Source organism: Equus asinus, chromosome 30 (assembly GCF_041296235.1).
Source record: "Equus asinus isolate D_3611 breed Donkey chromosome 30, EquAss-T2T_v2, whole genome shotgun sequence".
NCBI lineage: Eukaryota > Metazoa > Chordata > Mammalia > Perissodactyla > Equidae > Equus > Equus asinus.
Window position 1 is genome coordinate 20013474 of NC_091819.1, and position 24418 is coordinate 20037891.

Consider the following 24418-nt stretch of genomic DNA (forward strand, 5'->3'; position numbering starts at 1 on the left):
GTGAGGGGGCATATTGAATTGCTGTGCTTACAATAGTTGATGGTTCTTGATTCTTTTTGACTTTAATACGGTTTTTTTATGGTTGGCTCTCAAGATCACTTCGGCAGCAATGTATTATAGAAACATTTTATTAGTCCCTTCATACCTAATTATTAGTAATTAGATCTCTGGGCTCAAGTGAGCAGATCAGTAGTCACCTTTATGCTTTAATAACTTTTAATGATTTAATTTGTGGTGGTTTGGTATTGGATCTAGGTTATTGTATTTGCAGAATGCTGTGTGATGGGCATTAGGATTATCTACTCCTATCAGGAAGTGCGTAACCAAAATATAATTTCTTTATTCAACTGCTGCTTAAGGTGCTTTTTGACACATCTGCTAGTGTGGTGTGAAACAATTTTAGAAAGAGGATAATTATACCTTAGCTAACAATTATTAAATATTTACTATGTGCCAATCATTGTGCCAAGTGCTTTACATCTGTTATATGTGATTTAATCTTCTCTGCAATCCTATGAAGGGCCGTTATTTTGCCAGCTTCACAGATACAGAAACTGAGGGATATGGCGGCTAAACAGCTTGCCCACACTCTTCCTCAGTAATTGGAGCTGAAATTTGAATCCAGGCAACCTGACTTCACGGCCGTAGCCCTTGACTATTCTGCTGTACATCAAGCTAATGCTTTCTGTTTTATATATAATACCAGCTCTATTTAAGATTTTGACTCATAAAATTCTCCATGTCATTTCCTATTAGAGTCTGTGTATGCATGCAGGATTTTCCATTTCTATTCTAATAAACTTTCATCGTTAGTTTCAGTGGTTGCCAATTGGTATCTTGCAAAGCACTTTCAGCTTTTAGCATTTTAATTCCAGGTAAGAGGATTGTGTGACTTACTGACTGTTTGGCCTATGTGCTTTAAAGTTGGGGATAGTCAAACCATTGTTCTGGTAGAAATGAACAGTTAAAGCATTTATACTTTATTTTGGATTATAATTTTTTGGGCAGACTTGTCATTTGAAGTTTATCTTAGACACATGGAAATTAATTTTTATCCTCTAAAATGTGCAGATGAGGAATTCTGGAAGCATCCTGTGTAGAAGAGAAAAAAAGTCCACTCAGAATTTAAAATTGGCCATGGAGAATTAAAAAAGAGGATGCGGGTATGGATAATCCAGATGTGGGTTGTTGAATTAAAAGTTGTTCACATTTTTTTGTCCTTAGAGTCAACCTTTAAAACGCTATTATTGGGAAATACTTGACTTACTAAGCTTTTATGAACACTTTAATTTTTGGAGCACAATTTCTAAATCCACGAAATAATCTTCATACAACAGATTATGTGCTCATTCTGAATTTTGACAAATTTTAATTAACTGAAGTGAATTACACATCTTTGAGGTGACATAATTAATGAACATTCTTTTTTCTTCCGGAAAGTGGGGGGTGGGAGGGGTGGGTAGCTATCTAATACAGCAGCAGCTGGGTTTCCTTTATCTTACAGGAAGTGTTAACCTTTGCATTTTGTTATGGAAGGGGCATTTGCTTCAGATTGGACTTCTCTCTTCTAAAAACCTGAACATATGTAAGCATAGTTGTGGAATAAGCTTGAGGTACTACATAAAATATAATTTTACTTAGAAGCTTTTTAGCCCTGAATAAGAAAGGAATAGACAGAAAGCCAAGGAGGCGAGTATGACTGAATTCTATGTGATAGTTGTGGTATTCATGATTAAAATAGTCTGATTCAGCAACCTAAACCAATGCCTGCTTTTTAGTAAATGTTCTTGAGTGTCATGAAAAGAGGGCAAGGAAAAAAGTATTTGTGTATCTTTGTGCCGGGTATCATTGAGTACATGCTTCTTAACTCAAGTCCTAGGCTAAAAAGTTTGTATTATTTTCTTTTTTAAAGATAAGGAAGCGGAAATTTAAAAACTAGATGACTTGTCTGTGGTTAGCACTACTACATGTAGAGCTAGGATTTCAACCCGGGAATGTCCTACTCCAAGGCCTGAGTTCTGTCTTCTCGTATACTTTCTGTCTTCTTTTCTCGGTGCAGTTTTACCCTTTGGCTCTGTAGGGGAGGAAGAACAGTTCCTCTAGCCTCTGGGTCCTTCTGGCTGGGCTATGAATGAAATTGACATGGGACAGAATAACAGGAGAAAATCAAACAAAGCTTTATAGCATGTATACATGGGAGAGACTCAGGAAAACTGAGCAACTCGCCAAAATGGTGGAGGCTTTCATCTTAAATACCATCTGCAGCTAAAGACGAAGGAGGATGTTGGGGTGAGGGGAGTCAGTTATGAGAGATGACCAGGAAAGAACAGTAAACGAGAGTAAGGTTATTATGCAGATTTAAGTCCTTGCCTTCTGCACTGATAAGAGTTTCTAGAAATAAGGTCATCCCCATCTTCCTTGTGCAGAGAGAGAGACACCTTTACAGATGGAGACTTCCCTTACAAATGTAAATATCTCTTACAAAGGGTAACTTCTACTTTCCAGTTTCTCCCTGGTCTGCAGTTTTTAAAAGTAGCCCAAAATAATCCTCGTGTCAAAGAGACACATTCTGGGGTGGCCAATTCTGATCCCCCACAACTCTGTTGGAAGTTTACCATTCTATTTCTTTTCTTTTAGTGGTTACTCTAAAAAATGTTAATATGTATACTTAATAAAATCTAAATGTAAATATTATCTTTACCCTTCTCCTGAACAATAAGATTAACCTCTTTCTGATATGAACTATTTTTATTAGATATATAGTTCTGGGACTTGATCTTTTAACCTCAGAACTAAACCATATGCACTTAGCCTTTTTTTTTTTTTTTCCGACCATTCCTTCATGCATATCAGCCTTAAAATGAATTGTTTTTTAATTTTACATCCCCCTTTCCCCTCATGGGGCTTTGTGTGGGAGAATCTCTGCTCTGGCTCTTCACCTTGCATAGGCCCTCCTGTTTTGCCTCCTCTTACCGTATTTCTATAGCTTCCTCTCTCCCCCCATCAAGTTCCTGCCACCAGGACTTTGCAGATGCCCCTAGGGCATGCTGTTTTCAAAACTAACTCAACTCTCTATATTTGTGCTTTCTTCTCATTTCTGCCCTTGGAGCATTTGTCTTACTTTGTAGCTAGCTCTGCCATACATTTAAAAAAGAATGTAAAAATGTTTAATCCAGCATTTTTAGGTGATCTCCAACCATTGGGTCTACATTGCCAGAAATAGAAGTCCATATTGTCATTGTAATTGGTTGGAGTGTTTTGCATTGAACCTGGGGGATAGGAAGAGGACTTTTGATTTATTTTAGTCTACCAGGCCCATTCCTAGCCATTGCAAAATTCTTTCATTGAGAACCATAAGAAATAAAGTGTTTGAAGGAGAATGATGGGATTCAGGATATTCTACCCCAAAATATGGCACCTTGGCATATTGAATATTTTAAGAGGAAGGAATTTGAGAAATGGCAGATGCAGGAAGGACTTTCTGACCTTTCCCTGAAGCAGGTCAGAAGACCCTCCTGTGAGAGGTGCCCTCCCTATACCTGGAGGAAAGAAGCATCCTCATCTCCCAAGATGAGGAACCCGAGAGGAATCTGAATGAACAGTCCTTGCTAAGTTTCCCCAGTTTGCTATTCTTAGCTCATATCCCTTTTTGTCTTATCACATTTTTCCCTCACTCTGCTCTTCATCAAACCTAGTACAGTCAGGTGTTGCCCAACGATGGGGCTGTGTTCTGAGAAATGCATTGTTAGGTGATTTCGTCATTGTGCGAACATCATTAGATTGTACTTACACAAACCCAGATGGTATAGCCTGCTACACACCTAGGCTATATGGTACTAATCTTATTGGACCACAGTCACATATGTCGTCCATCATTGCCTGAAACGTTGTTATGCTGCCCAGGACTGTATAAAAATACTCAGGTTTAACTGTTTGTTTGTTCTGCATTTTCTGTGAAGGCTCCTATGTCATGTGAAACTCATGTTAAATAAATTTGTATGCTTTCCTTTTGTTAATCTGTCTTCTGATACAGAGACCTAGCTGAGAACCTAGAAGGGTAGAGAAAAATATTTTTCCTCCCCTGCAGTTTCTGGCAACCGGGAAGGGATGGCTGGGACACCCCACTCACTCTGGAGTCTGCAGATGGGGTCTTGGGAGAACGGACGAAAGTCAGTGAAAAGTTAGAATTCTTACCAAAATCGGCTCTCCCAGATCTCTGTCTGTAGTGCCTGGTCAAGAAAGGAAGGTAAAAATTTCTCTTTGTCCCTTCTTTCCCAAATTCAGATCAGCAGGAAAAAAACAGTTGTAAAAATTAGATCTTTGAATCCTGACTCTTGTGAATTTGGTATCAGGTAACCATTGGTTTTTGATCCTTTCCCTCCCAGGGACAGCTGTTGTTCTCCTGTTTGTCTCGTTTTCTGAGCTTGGCTTGGCTTTCTGCCCGCCGGGACATGCAGTTATTGGACCTGTGTGTGCAGGCGGTCAACTGTCAGGTTGGGGGCCGTGAGAATATGGCTGGACAGAAGTGTAGATTGCACCCCTTTAGCAGCTAATGCCCTACCCACTGTTGCCACCTCTCGGGGGGTTATCTAAGTCTGGCTTTCTTGTGGCTTTCTTTGGGAGTGGGTCTGGATCTTGGGAGGGCTGTATCTTCTGCACCCTCTTGGGGAAGCCTCTTTGGTTTATGGTTGAGCCATAAAAGACTCATTGGTGTTAAGTCATAAAAGCCTTATCAGTTTTGAGTCGCTTGAAATAGGTAATACCTTTGGTTTAAAAAAAAACGGAGCTCAATACTGCCAGGAATATTTACTGTTTGTCCTGTCTGAAACCTGATAAGATATTTGAGAGGATATATTTTTTAAAAGATCTGTATGTTCAGAAATTGGTCTAATGGCAACTGATATTCAGAGCTTGATAGGAGCTTTTTCTTTTTTTAAAGTCCTCTCTGTTCTCTCTATTTGATTCAGCTCCTCCTATGGGAACTTTTAAGTTGACTGAAATTCCGTTCTTGATCCCCTGCTGACTGTATATTCTACCAACTCTTGTCTACTTTCCTTCTTGTTTGCAGGATTTTGCTGAGGATAATTTTGTACTTCGTTGGCTTCTCTGGGAAACTTAAGACCTCAAACTGGCTCCGCTAAGACCTCTTTCTTCCCATTGCTTCTGCTCCTCCTTCCTCCTTTTGCAACCTTTGATCTTCCATTCAGTTCCCTTGAATCCTTTGATATGACCCCCTTCAAGCCCCTATCTCTTCCATCCCTCTATCCACCCTGACAGACCTTTTTCCACTCCAGCCCTCAGTCACTTGAACTTTAGGCCTCCTGCTCTCAGTGGACTCAGGGCCCCCAAAAGCAGCTGTCTGAGAGTGAAAAGGAAGAAGACTAATTGGAAATTGATGGAATATTTTATCCACTCAGATGAGCTTTGGAGACATCCAGACAGTGCTAGATGTCTCCTTAGTTACTCCCCTAATGTGATTCACAGCCTCCATAAGATTACATATAGGGCAAATGAAAATCTTCAAAGCCTTCTCCACAAATATTGGTAAAAAAGCATTAGCCCTCATATTGTGTAGGTAACCTCAACTTGTCCTATTTTTCAGAAACACAATTCAGATAAAAATATAAAGTGGATAAAAACCCATTAGTTTGTTTTACTGATACATGGCTAAAATTTGAGAAGGAAAAATATAAAACCTTTGTTTTGTTTGCCTGTGCCTATATGTTGTGTATATGTGATATTTTTCTGTCTGTGGAAGCTATTACCAAATTAATTTTTAAAACCCCTTAAAGGAGTTCAAATCAAATTGGCTTAGAGATAAATGAGTGCTTATATAAATTAAGTATTCCTAAAACTCTCAGAAGTATAGAAACTAACCCCAACTTTTTTTAAGTTCCTATGATCTGAGATAACATTTGGTAACTACAGCTAGTTTTAAGGTTGTTGGTAAAATAAAAAGAGGTATGTATTCAGAGTTGTCAGCATTAAATATAATGCATACGTATAATTGTTTTTTCTGCCTAGCTTTACTAGTCAAATAAGCTTATTTTATCTCTACTAGATGTTTAAGATTATGAAGATATAAATCCATCCTAAGAACAAAATGTACAATAAAAATGATTTGCTTGATGTATGTCAAGTACAATGGTAGAAAAAAAGGAGGGGGGGAATCATGTTTAACTTGTTAGGTTCTTTGCTTTTGTGCTGTTTTTCATACTTGCCTGATTTGTCGACAAGAAAAATAACCTAAAATGTTGGCTAGCTTTATTTACTGTCTCATGAAATTTTCATAAGCAATTTGGGCAAAACTATTAAGAAGAAGTGAATTAATATAAGTGGGATAATAGTTTATAAATGAACTTTTCAATGATAATTATGTTTTATAATGTATCTGTTTAAAAATAGTTTCCAAAATCTTTTTGGTAACTTGAAACCTTAATGCTATACTAAGTTAAATGATGGATGTTTATGGAATATCTAGATTATTTCCAAATGAGATAAAGTACTGAAACATTAATTGCTGAACATAAACTTACCTACTTTTGGTTTCTTAAGTTTTGTAGAGAGAAAAAGATTTTTGGGTCTGTTAGCAAACATGTCCTTTGCCACATTGAAAAATTGTACTAAGAGGAAGCAGATGCCTCCAGAAATTGTGAGGTGTATATTCATAAATTTGCTAATCTACTACAGAATGTTAGTATGTGGCAGACAACTCACAATTGCCTCCTTCCTAGTTTTCACTGAAAATTAGGATTACTAAGGATTAAAAATTCTTATTACTTATGCAAGTGAAACCACTAGGAATAACAAGGACAAAGAAGAAAAATCTCTGTATACAAAGTATGCAAGGAAAATAAGATGTGTTTGTGATAAGGAAAAGTATACAAGGTATGAAGGATATGTTTTTGTTAGGGGAAAAAGAAAGTAACTTGTCCTAAAGTAGAATGACTGGCTGTTCCAGAATGAGAAAAAGGAAAAGAGGAGGACAAAAACTGGATAGATATTAAAAAAAAAAAGTTCATAGAAGATTTGAGGAAAAAGAATTTTATGTGTGATCAAGCTGCTAAGATTGAATAGGTTTATTTATAAATTACAAAATTAAAAGATGGGAGACTGGCCCTGTGGCTGAGTGGTTGAGTTTGCATGCCCCACTTCAGCTGCCCAGGGTTTTGCCAGTTTGGATCCTGGGCATGGCCCTAGTACGTCTCATCAGGCCATGCTGAGACGGCGTCCCAGATAGCAGAACGGGAAGGATGTACAACTAGAACATACGACTATGTACTGGGGGGCTTTGGGGAGAAGAAGAAGAAGAAAAAGTAAAAAGATGGGCCTTAATTTTGATATTAAGTATGCTGATACAAAACTAGAATGACAAAGTTTTCTTGGATTATTGGTCTGCTCTTATTAAGAAATTGTAAAAAGGTTTTTCTTTATCTTCTAAATAATCTGAGAAACCAAGATTTTGTGTCTTATAAGAATGATTTCCTGTGCTTCAGGTTGCCCTTGCCAGGTCTTTGATTACTTAAGAAAAGCAAATCTTAATATTAAAAGAACTAAGGGTTTGTTCACAACGATGTAACCTTCTGTATCTATCTTTAAGATCTTTTATTGTCATTTTGGTTAAATAGATAATTAAGTATTATTTTACAATGATCTGCAATCCTATTTAATCAAGTGTTCAAACCTTTTGACATTTTTGACAAACTTCCTCAAATCAAATTCTAGATAAGGCCTTTTTGACCTAAACTAACTTTGAGATTTCCCAGAGGGCACTTGGAAAATCTCAAAGCATTTGTCTCTCACCTTGTAAAAGAGAGATGTTAGACTAATTAGGTTTATTTGACATATTAAACTGTGTGGAAAGCATTGTCAAATAAGAAGTGATGACAAACCTTCTTTAGGTTGTATTTGTATGGATATATGTTATTAATATAAATATTTCAGAATTGTATAAAGTTCAGTACCCTTGATGTCAATACCATTGATGTTCATGATATGTTCAGCATCATGTTTTCAGTCGTAATTCTGGTTATTATTTTAAATATTGTATGTCACTGAAATAAACAAATTTCCTTGTCAATTACGTTATAATGATTTCTCTTCAAATCTTTAACCATGACCATTTTAAAGTTTTTTGCCATTTACAGATAGTTGTTTTTTACTCCTGATTCTTATAATCAGCTACAAGTGAGAATGCTCAGTGATGCCATCACTTGAATAACTTTTGAGACCATGCCAATGGACTGAGTAATTTTCCAAACTAATGAAGAAGTTGATGGATTCACAAAACTGCTAACCCAAGATCAAACAGAATAAGAATTAATTATGTGAGATTGAATGAACTGATGAGGATGGTTATAATTTTTTTAATGACTTTTTATTTGAAACATTGCTGATTCTTTTATGTTTTGTTTTTCTCTTTTATTTTAAGCTATGTATAACTTACAGCAATTTGGTAAAGTATGCTTTGTGAACAAAGATGAAACAATTACTTTTTCTCTCTACCTGATCCCTCTGGAATTTAGAAACTCTTACTGAGTATTGTTATTTTCATGGCAATATAGTTATTTGCATAAGTCCAATAAGAATCTGTTTTCCCTGTAATCAAAACATTAGTTGTATTGCAAGGGCTTTGACTGGAATGTCATAGTTGAGAATGATGTATGAAATCAGATATGACCAGACAGTTTCAAGGGACTGAAGTGGGCTTTATGGAGCTAATGCTTATAAAACTCTCTTGGAAAAAAACTGGCCTGGTAACTGGCTTACAGGATTCTCAGCCTTACAGGTGAGTAAGGAAGGGCACTTCCTGAGAGGCCCAAGAGCCTTAAAATCTTTTGGAAACCTCAAGAAGAGAGGAATTTAGCCTAATCTATAGGTACTGAAGGCAAAGTCTAGTGGCAAGTTCCTGGCTTGGCTTCCCAGCGTTGAGAGGCTTTTAAAAGTCTAGTTTGAGATTCCTTATTAGAAGTGCCAGCAAAGCAAACTTAAAAAGAGTCTGTGGTCAGTCACTGTTTTTGCTGCACTTATAGTAAATAATTGGGCCAAATTCAATGAGACTAGACTTACTTTGCAAACAAATTAGTCTTACTTTTATTATCTTTGATAGAAATGGGGGTGACTAGAGAGAAAAAAATAATGTTTCAGTAGGAAACTATAGCATGCGGTTGTGGATCTTAAGTTCTAGCCCTGCTCGTTGTCTCTAAGGTTTTATTTTCTACCTGTAAATTGGACTGGATCCTGGATTCTTCTAGTTTCCTCTAGTATCTGGCTACAACTCTCCAAATTAACATTTCTAATTTTTCTCCTGCCCTCCTGACTTGGAATCATTGAGCACTAAAACTATCTTTTTCCTGAAGCCCTGCAAGCTGAGGCTGGATGACTTGATTTAAACTTCAGAGAAATCGCCACAACAGATCATGTATGGGCAGCCTGCATGCCTGTTGCTGTGTGGGCCACTCGGAAAGTTCACCAGAACACCTGATGACCTCACCAGAGACATCCAAATTGCAAACCTGGAAAATCCATCAGGTCACCGCTGCTTGTCCTCACTCCACCATCTAAAGATGCTTCAAGCCTGACGTCTAGAAATCTCCTTAACTGACTGCCCTCTGGACTCAAAAACGGAGTTTATAGTTTGTTCTAACCGTTAACCTTTGTTTTTCTTTTGTTTTCCTTAGAAATACCCCTTATTAAATGCCCGATTGCTCACACCATATAGACGTCTAACTTAGGTGGACATCTACTCCCACCTACACCACCACCTCCTGAAATGAGACACACTGTTTAAACGGACTGACCTCTGCCCAGGACTGAGACTGGTTCTGTGGATTGTGGGAAATCTACCAACTCAGTTTGTGGCCTGTGAAACTTCTTGGGGAAGTTTCAGATGGAGAATGACAGGATTCGGGATGTGCTCCTTCAAAATATGGCACCTTGGCATGTTGAATGTTTTAAGTTGAAGGCATTTGAGAAATGCCAGGTATAGGAAGGACTTTTTGACCTTCCCCTGAAGCAGGTCATAAGACCCTGCTATGAGAGGTGCCCTCCCTCTCCCCGGAGGAAAGGAGCACCCTCATCTCCAAAGATGAAGGGACGCCGAGAGGAACCTGGATGAATAGTCCTTGCTAAGTTTTCCCCAGTTCACTGTTCTTAGCTCATACTCTTTTTTGTCATGTTGTATTTTTCCATGACTCTCTACTCTTCATCAAACCTAGTATAAAAACACTCAGGTTTAACCATTTCTTTCGTCTTCATTTCCCTATGAAGGCTCCTGTATCACATGAAATTTATATTAAATAAATTTGTGTGCTTTTCTCTTGTTAATCTGTCTTTTGTTACAGAGACCGAGCTGAGAACTTAGAAGGGTAGAAGGAAAGGGTATTTTTCCTCCCCTACTAGAAGCACCAAATGACTTCCAAAAAAACTTTTGAAAACTCCCCTTACTGGAGGCTTATATTAACGGCTCTCTTGAGGAAGAAAAAAATCTGAAAACAAATCTTTTAATGGGACTAAGTATTATTTTTATCTTGCATCTTATTCTGAGATAAACAGGCGCCAAGGATTACTTGATCTGAGCATGGATTGCCATGTGTAAAGCTCAGATAGGAACAAATACTCTTAAGAAGATTTATGGCACTAAGGCTGAAATTTCCATGGCCATGTCAAAACTTATTTGTATTGGAATTTTGCAAAGTTTGTTCTGAGGACTTATCTTCTTCAAGGACCTCAGTAATCTTCAAAGAGATGATAACTGTACTTCATCAGTTCTCCAAATTTTAGTCTCAAAAATAGTTTTTCCTCTTTTATAAAAAAAAATTTATACACAAGAAGTTTTCCTTGTGTGTTTTAATTTATTTTAAGTGAAAAACTCATGCGTTATCAAAAATGATGCCTGTACTATTTTGTACTTATTCTCTTTAGTTAGCAATAAATATTAGGGCATTTGGAAGTAGAAAACTTTTAAAGCAGTGTTTCCTATGTTATTCTTTTCTTCATGTAATCTTTTAATATGATTGCTCACTAGATAAACACTGTTAAAAATAATATCTTAATTGAAAAGATGCTTAACCTATCTATTTTTTAATGGGTTAAGGTTAATGTTTTATCAAGTTACTATTTCTCTAGCAGGCGGTGTTAATTTAGTGTTTTTGGCACTGGTTTTCAGTTAGCACTAGTAGAAAAGATGAGCATTTGAAGGAAAACAATTGCTTGCTTTGTATGTGGTGATGTTGAGTAATGACTGAGTACATTCATTTGCACAGCCAGTGTCAACTCCAGACAGATTTTTCCATGCCTTTTCCTCAAGTGGGTCATGTGGTTTGGTGTTTATCACTGACTTGAATATCTTCAAGACTTACAAACCAGAACTTGACCATGAAATCAAGCAGCTGTTTCAAAGGACTCTTTGCATGTAGATTTTATTTTTTATTTTTTTGGGTTATTGCAGTGAAAAGAAGGTTGTGCAGTTTGTATATGCATTTTGGAACTTTCTCCCTTCCCTCCTTCCCTTCTTCCTTTCTTCCTTCTTTCCTTCCACCTTCTTTAAAGTGAGTTTCGGTGCGAAGATTTTTTTGGTTTTCCCCAAATGGTCCCTACCATCAGCAGAGTTAGCTTTGTGCTAAGGCTAATGGGCCATTACATTTTTTTTTTTTTAAAGATTTTTTTTATTTTTTTCCTTTTTCTCCCCAAAGTCCCCCCGGTACATAGTTGTGTATTCTTCGTTGTGGGTCCTTCTAGTTGTGGCATGTGGGACGCTGCCTCAGCGTGGTTTGATGAGCAGTGCCATTTCCGCGCCCAGGATTCGAACCAACGAAACACTGGGCCGCCTGCAGCGGAGCGCGCGACCTTAACCACTCAGCCACGGGGCCAGCCCCTGGGCCATTACATTTTTAAAAATCAAATAGCTGTATGGTATTTGGTGGCTCTCTTTCAAAGATGACAGTCAGTACCTGTGAGATTGTAAGCTCTGCTCTTTGTCATTTTGTTTTAGGGTTAAGGGGAAGGAGCCTAATCCCTAAAGAATGGTATCTAAGTTTGTGAAGAATCTGCACAGGTTGTAAGGGTGGCACATGTGACTGGTGGATCTTTTGGATTTAGATACCTGCAATGTTTTCAACGTATGTGTGCTATTGAAATTGTTCCTGAGTCTGTCCTTTCTTTTGTAGGATATGTGTACATATTATAGCACCTTTAATCTGCTGACCTTCAGTTGTGCTAATGTGAAATGCTCTGACAATTCTCCTCTTAAAAATTGGGTTGTTTCAACATTGAGAATTTCAGCATTATTATCTGGCAAAAGCTACTACTCTATTTTAAGTATTACACAGTTTGGCATTTATATGTATATACACATACACATGTGCAATTGTGAATTCAGGTTAGGCAATGACATGTAAAAAATGGAGAGATTATTTCAGAGTCAATAAGTTTGTTTTTGGATAGTAAAGGTATCTTAAATTCATTTAACAAATACATGCTAAATGCCCATGATGTATATAGAACTATGTTTGATGCTGGATAGAATTTATAAAGGGCCGTAAGTTCTTGTCCCTTATCCTTGAAGACCCTACATCCTATAATTGCTGAATGTAAGGGTTGTAGCAGTTCAAATGAGAGAGATTTTATCATAGGACCAAGATTAGAGAAAACTATATAATGAGCTGGGCTGGGACTTGAAGATAGGATCTGGAGAGGCGGAGGGATAGAGGAGGAAATACTTGGTAGACGGAGCCTGAGTGAAGGTGGGAAAGGGCAGGCTGTGGATGTGTTTGAGGGACCAGTTGGTTGTAGTATCTGGGACCCATGTTAGGGAGTAAGAGAAGACAAGATTGGGGCTAGGAGATGTTGGACGTTGAGGACGAGCCTGAGGAGACTCTCAATCTTGTGAAGCAATGAGACAACTGACCATTCATTTGTTAACAAACTGAGTATTAATTGTGTGCGGATACCAATTGGGCAGAAGAGCACAGTGGGTAAGAGTGCAGGCCCCGGAAGGCCTGAACTTTCAGGTTTAAGTCCTGATTTTGTCAAATCACCAAATCGTTGATTTTATCAAATTTTCTAATGTTTAAGGTCTTAATAAGAACTTTCAGTTTTGGTTACTGATCATAAAATATTTAGAAAACTATTTTATCATCACTAACAAAAATTTTAGTATTTCACTTAGCAGTTTTTCAGTTGAGAATTTTTTAAATGAAGGATTGTTTTAACCAATTTTCATTTCTTTTGGATACTGTTGAATTAATTTTAAGTTAAATTTAAAATGAAAATAAATATCAGTTAAGTTAGATGTAAAAATTTAAGTTTAAATTTAAATAAGTTAAAAATAAAATTCAAAAGCACTCCAAAAAAATCAGTTACCCAGAACAATCTTGTACCCATCCTGTGCCGGGGGATGGAGTGGAGGCAGTGAGGGTTCTGTTTGATGGCCTTACCCGTACCATGTGGAGTGGGAAACGATTTTCACATAGACAAGGTGGGTAGATGTTTATTTGTTTTGTCACTGCTGTTGTTTTCTTAATTAGAAAAGTGAGTTCGGAAAGCACGCTGGATAGGCAGAATGAGAGCTTCCACAGCCTCTTACAGACCGGGGGTGGGATAGATCTCTGTCTTTGAGACTAGGCTTTTAATAAGATGTAAGGATAGTTGAGATAAGTCACAAGTACAACCTCACAGGAACGCGTATTGGTGTGGCAGAAGTGGGGGTATTAAGTAGGTCCTTCCAGGCTGTCTGCATTTTTGTTCAAGGGCACTTTGTGGGCTCTGATCTTGGGTTGACGGTATTTAACATTTGGATATCCCACAACTACTTTCTAGTACCCTGATTATTTAATACCGTAAACTGCTTTTCATCTCTGACACCATTGGACAGTTTAGTTATACATTCAAACTGTGTGGCGAGAGTCGTAATGGAGAGTGGAAATGGGCTGTGACCCGAGAGAAGGGAGCAGGAAAGGCCAGGCCTGTTGCTGTGCCTTGTTCTTAAGGATTTATGTCCCTTTAGTTTCTGACTGCTTTCCTCATATGACCACTGCTTTGCCATGACTGTGTGACACTACAGGATGATATATGGGTTATGAAGCATTCACTTCAGATGTTGTGAGTTGAGCTCTAAATTCACTCGACAGTGACCAGACTTATTTTTCCTCAGAGAAAATTTTTCCCCAGAGATCTTCCCTTAGTGTAGGAGAATTCGAGCCAGAAGACCTGGGCTTGAATCTTGACACCTCTGAGCAAGAAATGTAATTTTTCTTAATCTGTTTTCTCTTTAGTAAAGGGAGGAATAGTTATTTCTATGGCAGGTTGTTGCACTGAGCCTTAAATATGATGCCAAGAGAGCACTTTGTTAAGTTCTAAAGAGCTATTTGAAGGTGAAGTGTCATCGGTAGACTGTGAGTCTTTGGAGGCAGGCAGTGTGCCACAAGTCCCCACTCTGCTAAGGCACAGATCTTGAAGTTGTAAGTCTGAGGGCAGGGCCTTGTTTGCTGCACCGCCATGTAACCAGCATCTTTATGTCCAGCTGTATACTGTATATCCAGCATCTTTATGTCCAGCTGTGTACTGGATACCCAGCATCTTCATATCCAGCTGTGTCCTGTATACCCAGCATCTTTATGTCCAGCTGTGTCCTGTATACCCAGCATCTTAATGTCCAACTGTTTACTGTATACCTACCATCTTTATAGAATTGTGCTTAACTCATTTTCTTTATTTCTAGGTTTAAGAACTTTTAGTCTTTCTTTTTCTATTCGCCCCTCTTCCTCATAGGTTTGGTTATTCCTTTTCCATCTTAGAAAAAATGGTATAACAAAGCATAGCACCCTATTCTATAGCTGGATAGATCTAAAAGTAAAGAGGCAGGAGGTTCTCTTTTAGTTCTCTGTCTGCCTCAAATAACAAGGAACAGGATAATAGATGGGAATCTAGAGGACACAAATACTGGAAAGAGAGATGTTTGCGTAAAGCTAGACGGACAGGAATTCAGGCTTAGCATTTGGATGGAGAATCCGGAAAAAGCGTTTGGTCTGGGTCTAGGGAGGGATAATCTAGATCATAATGGGGTACACGAGGCCTCATTATTGAGACATTCTGTCATAGCAGGAGGTGCACACTAAGCTTACACACCAACATGTCATCCAGGCTGCACACTTTCAAAATGCTTACCTTCTTGATGTTTTTTGTGTGTGTAAATCAGCATTCCTGTACTGATAGATGATAGTTAAGACTTTGCTTTAAGACAGTGCTCCTATGATTCTTTTTAATAAGCTAAACTTAGCCTTCAAGTTAGTTTCCCTGAGAGTGAGTTACTTGACTCTTATCCTGGCTCTGTTACATGTGAGCTATGTGATATGGGGCAAGGTACTCAACTTTGTTTGAAAAGGGTTTTTTTTTTTTTTTTATCAGCTGTAAAATAAAATAATACCTTGCAGAGTTGTTGAGATGAAAAATAATATATGTAAAGTACCTAGTATGGTGTCCTGTGCAGAGTAGTGATTCAGTTCATGATGGGTATTATTTTTTGACCTAGACTTAATGCATAACTATTTCTATGTCATTGGCATAAGTTCCATTCATATAATATGAGCATTCCAAATGTTGTCAGTTTGAAGCTTTCAATATTTGTTTTAGGCTAAATATATATTATGTTCTTCCATAATTTCATAGATTGCTGAGACAGCAGACACCATATTCTGTTGAATTATTTGCAGTAACTCAAAAGGCATATATCAGTTGTCAGAAGCAGCTTCATTGAAAAAAAGACAATGTCAAACTTTTAAAGAGTCACTTATTCTTTAATTTTGCTTGGGTTATATTTGTATCCTTGACAAAGATAATTAACAGTCTTCTTGAACTGAAGTGAAGTCATCCAGACTATAAGATAGGCCAATTATATCATATCCACTCTGTACTGGAGTCCTCCCACCTCTGGTAATACGGTTGATTTTCATTTTCCAACCTTGATGATCATGACTTTGCTGTATGATATGGACAAAGCAAATAAGTTGTTGCTTTGCAAATATTTGTATTTTTTCCCTCCAAACTATGTAAAATATATTTCATGTAAAGAGAAAACATCAGGTATATTTGAGATCATCTCAGTGGGGGATTCATTACTGAGATGAGAAGAAAATAAGCTGGAAAAATTTGTGTGCAGTGATAAATTTTACACTTATTTAATGACAATTTTGGCATCTATTTAAGAATTAGGTAAATTTAGCAGACATTCTGGCTGTTTATTTTGTACTTGGGATAGTAGCAAGTAGAGTGTGTGGCAGAGTATGAGTAATTTTGACTCTTGAAAGAGAAGTAATAAGGTGTTTCATTCTCTGAGGGCAAACTTGGTTTTGGGATCTTTTAGTGACTGCAGGTAAACACAATTGGGAAAAAAAGTCAGGCTTAAGTTCTTTTATTCTAGTGATGTTTTTAAGTGAGCACACTAGATTTTAGAAATATTCATACAGAGAAACTACTGTGGCTGTGAAGGTTTCCTCCTTTAGCTTTATGTTGGTCCAAAGATAACATTGCTTGATGAATTCTTGGTAAGTGTACAGAAGTGGTAATGTGTGACCAAACTTTAGGATTTGCTTGGGACTAAAGGTTTATTGTCATTTGGAAGAAAAAAATTCTTCACACCATTCAACGTGTGAGAATGACTATAATTATGACAGGACAAACCTTACTTTCACTGGAAGGTAGAAGAGGATAGTGAAAAGAGCACTGGAATGGAAATCAGGAATCTAGGGTCTCTATTTGCCCTTTCTTTCATTAACTGGCTGAGGACCTTAAGCAACACATTTAATCTCTGAGTTTTAGTTATCTTCTCTTTAAAATGAGGGAGTTAGAATTACATATTAAGAGTCCTTTCCACCTATGGGAACGATACACACACACACACTCTCACACTTACACACACAGATACATACATGTGAGGATATTTATTGTAGGAATTAGTTCATGCTGTTATGGAGGTTGAGAAGTTCCACATCTGCCATCTGCAAACTGGTGAACCAGGAAAGTCGATGTTGTGCTTCAGTCTGAGTCTGAAGGCCTGAGAACCAGGGCGGATGCCGATGGTGTAAGTCTTGATCTGAGTCCAGAGACCTGAGAACCACGAGTACCAATGTTTGAGGGCAGGAGAAGATGGATGTCCCAGCTCAAACAGAGAAGGCAAATTCACCCTTCTGCCACTTTTTTGTTCTATTTAGGCCCTCAGCAGATTGGATGATGCCCACTCACATTGGGGAAGGCCATCCGTTTTATTCAGTTCATCACTTCAAATGCTAATCTCTTCCAGAAATACCCTCACAGACACACCCAGAAATAATGTTTTGCCAGCTATCTAGGCATCCTTTAGCTCAGTCCACTTGACAGGAAATTAATCATCACAAGTCCACCCCTTGTCAACTTGGCACCTAGTCTCATCTCACTAAACCATACTTAATCTCCAAATAAAGACAGTAACAAGGGTATAATTCTGCTTAACATGATACAGTTATCCTCTATACAACTGAAAATGCACTAATCCCTTCACCAGAAGAGGAAGTTAAGTCCTTGAGTGAGGTTTACTTTTCTCTCCATATCCCATAACTTGAATACTATGGTGTAAAACTAACAGTACTTAAATACTGATGTAAAGTCAGTACATCTTATGTTACATGATAAGGGAATAAGAGAGAAAAGAAAAAGATGTTTGCTTAACATGTATATACATACACAAACACATTCATAACAAAATAAGGAGAAAATACTCATAAGAATTATAGTCCTCATTTCTGTAACTGGTCACGTGGTCATAGCTGGTATTTATAACTACCTTCTTCTACTACTCATTCTGCATTCACTTGTCTTCAGCAAGCACCTCAGCTAGTTGTGGTTCTTTACCTGGCAGAGTAACCCAAACCTTCATCCCTGGAGGATTTGGGCTATTAGTAGTTCTGCCTGGATTGGGTTGTTGTAGTTTTCCATTGACTTCAATTACAGGGCATCGTAATTCTAAGAGATACGCTAGGGAATCTCCTTTATTTCGACATACTCTAACCTCCATTGTGGAGTAGTAGTCCAATTTCCCCTTGGTAGTCGGGGTCAGTCACCCCAGCCAACACCACAACTCCTTTCTTTGCCTGTGGATTCAGAACATGAGGCGCCCGAAGTGGCCGAGTGGCAGTCTTCCAGTTCAATGGAATCATTGTGTCTGTGGATGCATTGTTGCATCTCTCCTTTTGGAACTAAGTCCTCCAGGCCAGCAGAGCATAAAGTCATGAGAACAAGAAGCAAAAGTTTTACTAATGGATCGCTAGGGCTAAAAGGGAGTGACTCCTATTTTCATCGCTTGATTCCTGGACCCCTGGACCTATGAATCTTAGCTATCGGAGAAGGGACACCATATAATAGATGCTGATTCAGAGCATATACAACCTTCTGGAGAACCTTGCCCCAGCCCTGCAAGATACTGTTACATAACTGGCACTGTAACTGAGTCTTCAAAGGGCCATTCCATCATTCTGTCAAGCTCGCTGCTTCAGGATGGTAGGGAACATGGTAAGACCAGTGAATTCATGAGCATAGGCCCATTGCCACACTTCTTTTGCTATGAAATGAGTTCCTTGATCAAAAGCAATGCTGTTGGGAATACTGTGATGGTAGATAAGGCATTCTCTAAGTCTTCCACGTTATCTTCCTTCCACATCCCTGACTATCCAGCAAACCATTGCACAGCCTGTGAATTGTTAGAATCACACGTCTGGCCATTTCTCCCTCCAAGCAAAGTGTGCAATGAGGTACACTGCCCTAAGTTCTACCACTGGAATGATTTCCCTTCACCACTGTCCTTCAGGGATGTCCCAGAGAAGGGCTGTAGTGCTGCAGCTGTCCACTTTTGTGTGGTAGCTGAATATTGAGCAGGACCATCTGTAAACCAAGCCCAACTCTTCTTTTCTTCTAACTGATCCTAGGGAACACCTCTTGAAGCCGTAAGTGCAGGCTAGGAGAGAGAAGGCTGTGTAGCAGGAGTGGGGACCATGAGCGTGTGGGCCACTTCTTCATATACTTTCAGGACCTGCTTGGCCCGATCACATATATACCACTTCCATTTGATGATGGAGTGTTGCTGTGCGTGCCCCACTTTGTGGCTTGGTTGGTCAGATAACACTAAGTTCATGATGGGCAGCTCAAGTCTCATGGTTAACTTGGTGGCCCATGATCAGAGCATTCAATTTCTACTAAGGCCCAATAGCAGGCCAAGAGTTGTCTCTTAAAAGGAGAGTAGTTATCTGAGGAGGATGGCAGGGCCTTGCTCCAAAATCCTAAAGGCCTGAGCTGGGATTCACCTCCGGGGCCTGCCAAAGGCTCCAAACACATCTCTGTCTCCCTCTCATACTTCACATGCCATGGGTTCTGCTGGATCATGTGACCCAAATGGCAGAGCCGCTTGCATAGCCTGAACCTGTTGCAGAGCCTTCTTCTCTTGTTCTGGGTCCCAGTCAAACTAGCAGCTTTTCGGGTCACTTGGTAAACGGGGTGGAGTAACACACCCGATTGAGGACTGTTGCCTCTAAAATCCAAACAGACCCACTAGGCCTTGTGCCTCTTTCTTGGTTGCAGGAGGCACCAGATGCAGCAGCTTATCCTTCACCTCAGAAGGGATGTCTCAACGTGCCTCACACCACTGGACCCCTAGAAATTTCACTGAGGTAAAAGGCCCCTGAATTTCAGTCAGATTTATTTCCTGCCTTCTGCCATGCAAATGTTTTACCAATAATTCTGGAGTAGCTGCTGCTTCTTGCTCACTAGCCCAATCAGCATAATGCCATCAGTGTAATGGACCAGTGTGATATCATGTGGAAAGGAAAGGCAATCAAACTAAATTATGACCTAGGGCTGGAGACTTGATATACCCCTGAGGTGAGGCAGTGAACGTGTTGCTGGCCTTGCCAGCTGAAAGCAAACTGCTTCTGGTGAGCCTTATGGACAGGGATGGAGGAAAGGCATTTGCCAGATCAATAGCTGCACACTAGGTACCAGAGGGTGTATTAACTTACTCAGGCAATGAAACCACATCAGTCTAGCAGCTGCAATTGGAGTTACCACTTGGTTAAACTTACCGTAATCCGTCATTCTCCAAGATCCATCTGTCTTCTGCACAGGCCAAATAGGAGAGGGAATGGGGATGTGGTGGGAGTCATCGCCCTTGCATCTTTCAAATCCTTGATGGTGGCACTAATCTGTGGAATCCCTCCAGGGATGCAGTATTGCTTTTGATTTACTCTTGTCCTAGGTAGAGGCAGTTCTAGTGGCTTCCGCTTGGCTTTCCCATCATAGTAGCCCTCACTCCACAGGTCATGGAACCAATGTAGGGATTCTGCCAGTTGCTAAGTATGTCTATTCCAGCTATGCATTCTGGAGCTGGGGAAATAACCAGAGGATGTTTAGGGATCCACCAGGTCCACTGTGAGATGGACCTGAGCTAAAACTCCATTGGTAAACTGACCTCCATAGCCCCTTCTCTGACTAGAGGGCCATAGTGCCATTTTGGGTCTTCTGGAATCAGTGTCAGTTCAGAGCCAGTGTCCAGAAAGGTCTGATTATTTCCTTTTCCCCAGCGCCCAGTTGTCCTGGTAAAAGGCTGTAGGTCTCTTTGGGGAAGGTTGGGAGAAAGATTAACGGTATATATTTTCAGTAGTGTACTGGGGTCCTTCCTCAAGGGGACCAGGCCTCCCTTTCATTCAAGGGGTTCTGGGTCTGTAAACTGGCCCAAGTCTAGGAATTGATTGAGGGGCCATGATTCTGTTTTTTTGATTTGAGTTAGACTTTTGTTCACTTGACCTAGAACTTTTCTGCTTATATAGATCAAGTAAGAATTTAGTAGGCTTCCTGTCTGTTTCACTTGTAGCAACACTATGATTAACTAGCTAATGCCATAAGGTCTATACAAATCATACTATTCTGATTGCTGCTTTGACTCTGCTGTCAATTACAGTAACTGTGCCCACCTTGCCTTTGGTGGTTGAGCGCCGCCAGTTGGCCCCTGCCACCCCAACTGCTCCCATTGCACTTAGGGTTTCCAATTGAGTGGTTGCCGTTCCCAGTATAAGATCTGGCTTACAAGGAGAAGAGTGATCATGGAGCTCTTCAGGGATGCTAGGCTCCCCTTACAAATTGATTCCTCAAAGTACTGGTGAAAAGTTTGTCTCCTGGACCCTCCCACTGAGGTGCCCTGCCCACAATAGGTAGAAAGTAAATATTTAACAGATAATAGTAACACTGACAGAGCAGTTACTCTGTGTCACACACTAAACTAGCAATTTATAATTTCTAGCCTTCACAGCTCTTTAAGGTAGTGTTTTGCTTAGGCCACTAGTTAGACTATAACAAAGTGTAACAAAGAAATACAAAATAAGAGCTTAAATAATACAGAAGATTATTTATCTCTCACGTAACGGTTCAAACTAAGTGGATAATCTAGGGTGGGTGGCCAGCTCTGCTCAGGGAACCCAGACTAGCTAGTCAGTTCTGCCGTCTTCATTTGGCATCCGTCACTGGATCCAAGGCTGCTCCTGCAATTCTTGCCGTTTCCCAGCCAAAGAGAAAAAGGAAAGAGAGCATCCAGGGCAAATGGCTTTGTCTTTAAGAAGATGATCTAAAAAGTTGCCCACATCTCTTCCTTTCACATCACAGTGTCCCTAACTTAGTCAGGGTCCCATGTAAGTGCATGTAGCTAGGAAATGCCTTGTAGCTGGGTGGTCACGGGCTGGCTAAAACTTAGAGTTGGGTGGGAATTCTGTTTCTCAAGAAGAAAAACAAGAATGGCTACTAGGATGTAGTCAGCAGTCTTTGTCACAAGTAGGTATTATGCCTACTTTTTAAGTGAGGAAATTAAGAATCAGTTATTTGCCTAAGGTCACATAGCTAATAATAATTAAGCCAGAATTCAACTCCATAGGCTGTCTCTAGATCCTGTAGCATTTCCACTAACTCATCCTAAATGACAACAGGAATAAATACTTTTAAAAAATTTCTTGCCAAATGTGGCACAACTGAATTGGTTCTAACCAGACAGTCCTGGGTATCCGATGGTAGTGACCTCCCCACCCACAGTGACATCGGCCTTTCCATCTCCATCTGAGGGGATTAACCCTGGATTGTCTGAGAAATAGTAATGGTCTCCCCAGAGGCAGAAGCCATACAAGACAATGCTTAGCCTCCGCAGGACTCCCCTCCACCACCCTCTTTGCTTCTAGACCTGTTACTAGACCTGTTACTTTGTCCCTAAAGGTGAGGTACAAGGTGTGACCCATGAGGAAGTGTGTTACACTCCAAAAGAACTACTTGGGTTTTCTAACTTATACAAGCAGAAATCCAGGGAACGTGTTGGAATGGATAGTTCAGGGTGTGGGATAGTAGTGGAAGGAACATGAAGTTGGATCAGGCTGAATTTATCGATATGGGCCCACTAAGCAGAGATTCTGCGTTTATTGCTGTGGCTCGGGGAGTTAGAAAGGGCTCTCTCAGCTTGGGTGGTTGGCTGAAACATGGATCAAAAGACAGCCCACTGTGAGCGAATTGGAATTGCCCCACCTCCCTTGGTTTAATGCAGAGGAAGGGGTTCAAAGGCGTACGGAGATTGGAATGTTAGAGTGGATTCATTTAGGACCTGAACTGGCAAACCCTGGGTTACCGAAGCGGAGTGCATGACCTTTTCCACTGTGCCACCAGGTGGGCCCCAAGAACAAAATTTTTATAGTGTCATTCATAATAGTAACCGAAAATATAGTTTATTGAGAATGAAACTGTAAGAAATGGGCAAGAGGTCCCATATGAGGAAAAACTTGCAGTTTGATTAAGACATAAAAGGATGTAAAAATATATGGAGAGGGGCTGGCCCCGTGGCCGAGTGGTTAAGTTCGCGCGCTCCGCTGCAGGCGGCCCAGTGTTTCGTCGGTTCGAATCCTGGGCGCGGACGTGGCACTGCTCGTCAGACCACGCTGAGGCAGCGTCCCACATGCCGCAACTAGAGGAACCCACAACGAAGAATACACAACTATGTACCGGGGGGCTTTGGGGAGAAAAAGGAAAAAATAAAATCTTTAAAAAAAAAATATATGGAGAGATATTTCATGTTACTTAATGTTATAAAATATTGTTTTCACAAAGGTTAGTTTATAGGTTTAATTAATGTTAAAAGCTCAAATAAGGAGGTGAAGTGTATAGTGAAAACATTGGTCCCAACCCTGGGTCATTATCCCCACAGGCAACTACTTTTAAATTCTTTCAGTAGTTTCTTCTGGTATTTACCTCCCTATTTTTCAATATGATTTATAGTGCAGTTTCTTAATTTTTCAGTTTTAATCACTATGCTGACTTTTTCATAGGGCAGCTGAGGATTTAGCTCTTTTATACTTCCCTTATCAATTCTTTCCCACTCCCCCTCAACTTTCTTCCCCCATAATAGTTATCACATTTTTTGGTTACAGTGTCTTCTCTATTATAATTATGTATTCATAGCTGAGCCACAAAGTGATTATGATTACATTCACTTTTTCCTATAACTTGTTTTTCTTGGAGTTTATGGGAAATTTTCTTGTATCATCTCTTCGATAATTCCTTCTGCTTCATTTTCTCTTTTTTCTAGAATTTCCGTAATATAATATTGGATCTCCTGGATTTTGATCTTCTAATTTTCTCTTTCTTTCTCTCTTTCTAGTGTCTGGGAGATTTCCTCAGCTTTATCTTCCAATTGTACAATTATATATTTTTTAAGTGTTTCCTCTCATTTAAAATTTCCAAAAGCTTTTTCTTGTTTCCTAAGCATTCCTTTTCATAGTCCCCATTCTTGTTTTATGGATACAATTGCATCTCATCTCTCTGAAGATACTAATTTTAGTTTTTAAAAAACAATTTCCGTATGCATGGTATTGTCTTTTTTTTCTTTTTCTACTTGATTTGGTTTCTTTCTTTCATGATAGAAGCATTCCTCAATTGTTTCTCAAATGTTTAGCTAATAAAAAAATCTTAGTGGAAGCTCTATGTGCCTGGGTTTCACGCTAGGGCTATTGAATACTGGACTTATTTTTTTGAGATATCTCTGACTCTTAAGAGATACCTATAGTCTTTTCTGGTTTTTCTTCCCAAAGAGGAATCCTTCTGTTTCCTGCCCAGGGGGTGTAAGACTGGCCACCAGTTTCTGGCAGTTGAGTAGGGAAGAGAGCTGGGGGGAGGACGTGAACTCACTGCTTAGTCTATAAACTTGCATTGACTCTCCCTGTTTTCAGTACAGTATCTTATCCTCATGCTCAGGGCCTGCAGTCTCTAGTCTAGAGTCTGTCAGATTCAGTTTTTTCCAGAGAGCAAACTGCTTTTCTCCTGTCAGAGTGAGAGTCAGTTGGAGAATTGAAGAGGAGCATCTAGCATCTAACTGTCC

At 39.4% G+C, this 24418-nt stretch overlaps 1 protein-coding gene and 1 pseudogene across 6 annotated transcripts in view; one reads left to right on the forward strand and one right to left on the reverse strand.

Moving 5' to 3' along the window:
- The window catches only part of DISP1 (dispatched RND transporter family member 1), a 204150-nt gene that overhangs the window by 17347 nt on the left and 162385 nt on the right, over positions 1-24418 (forward strand). The gene's annotated exons all lie outside the window — the stretch shown is intronic.
- Positions 17760-18659, reverse strand: LOC123282198 (uncharacterized; annotated as a pseudogene).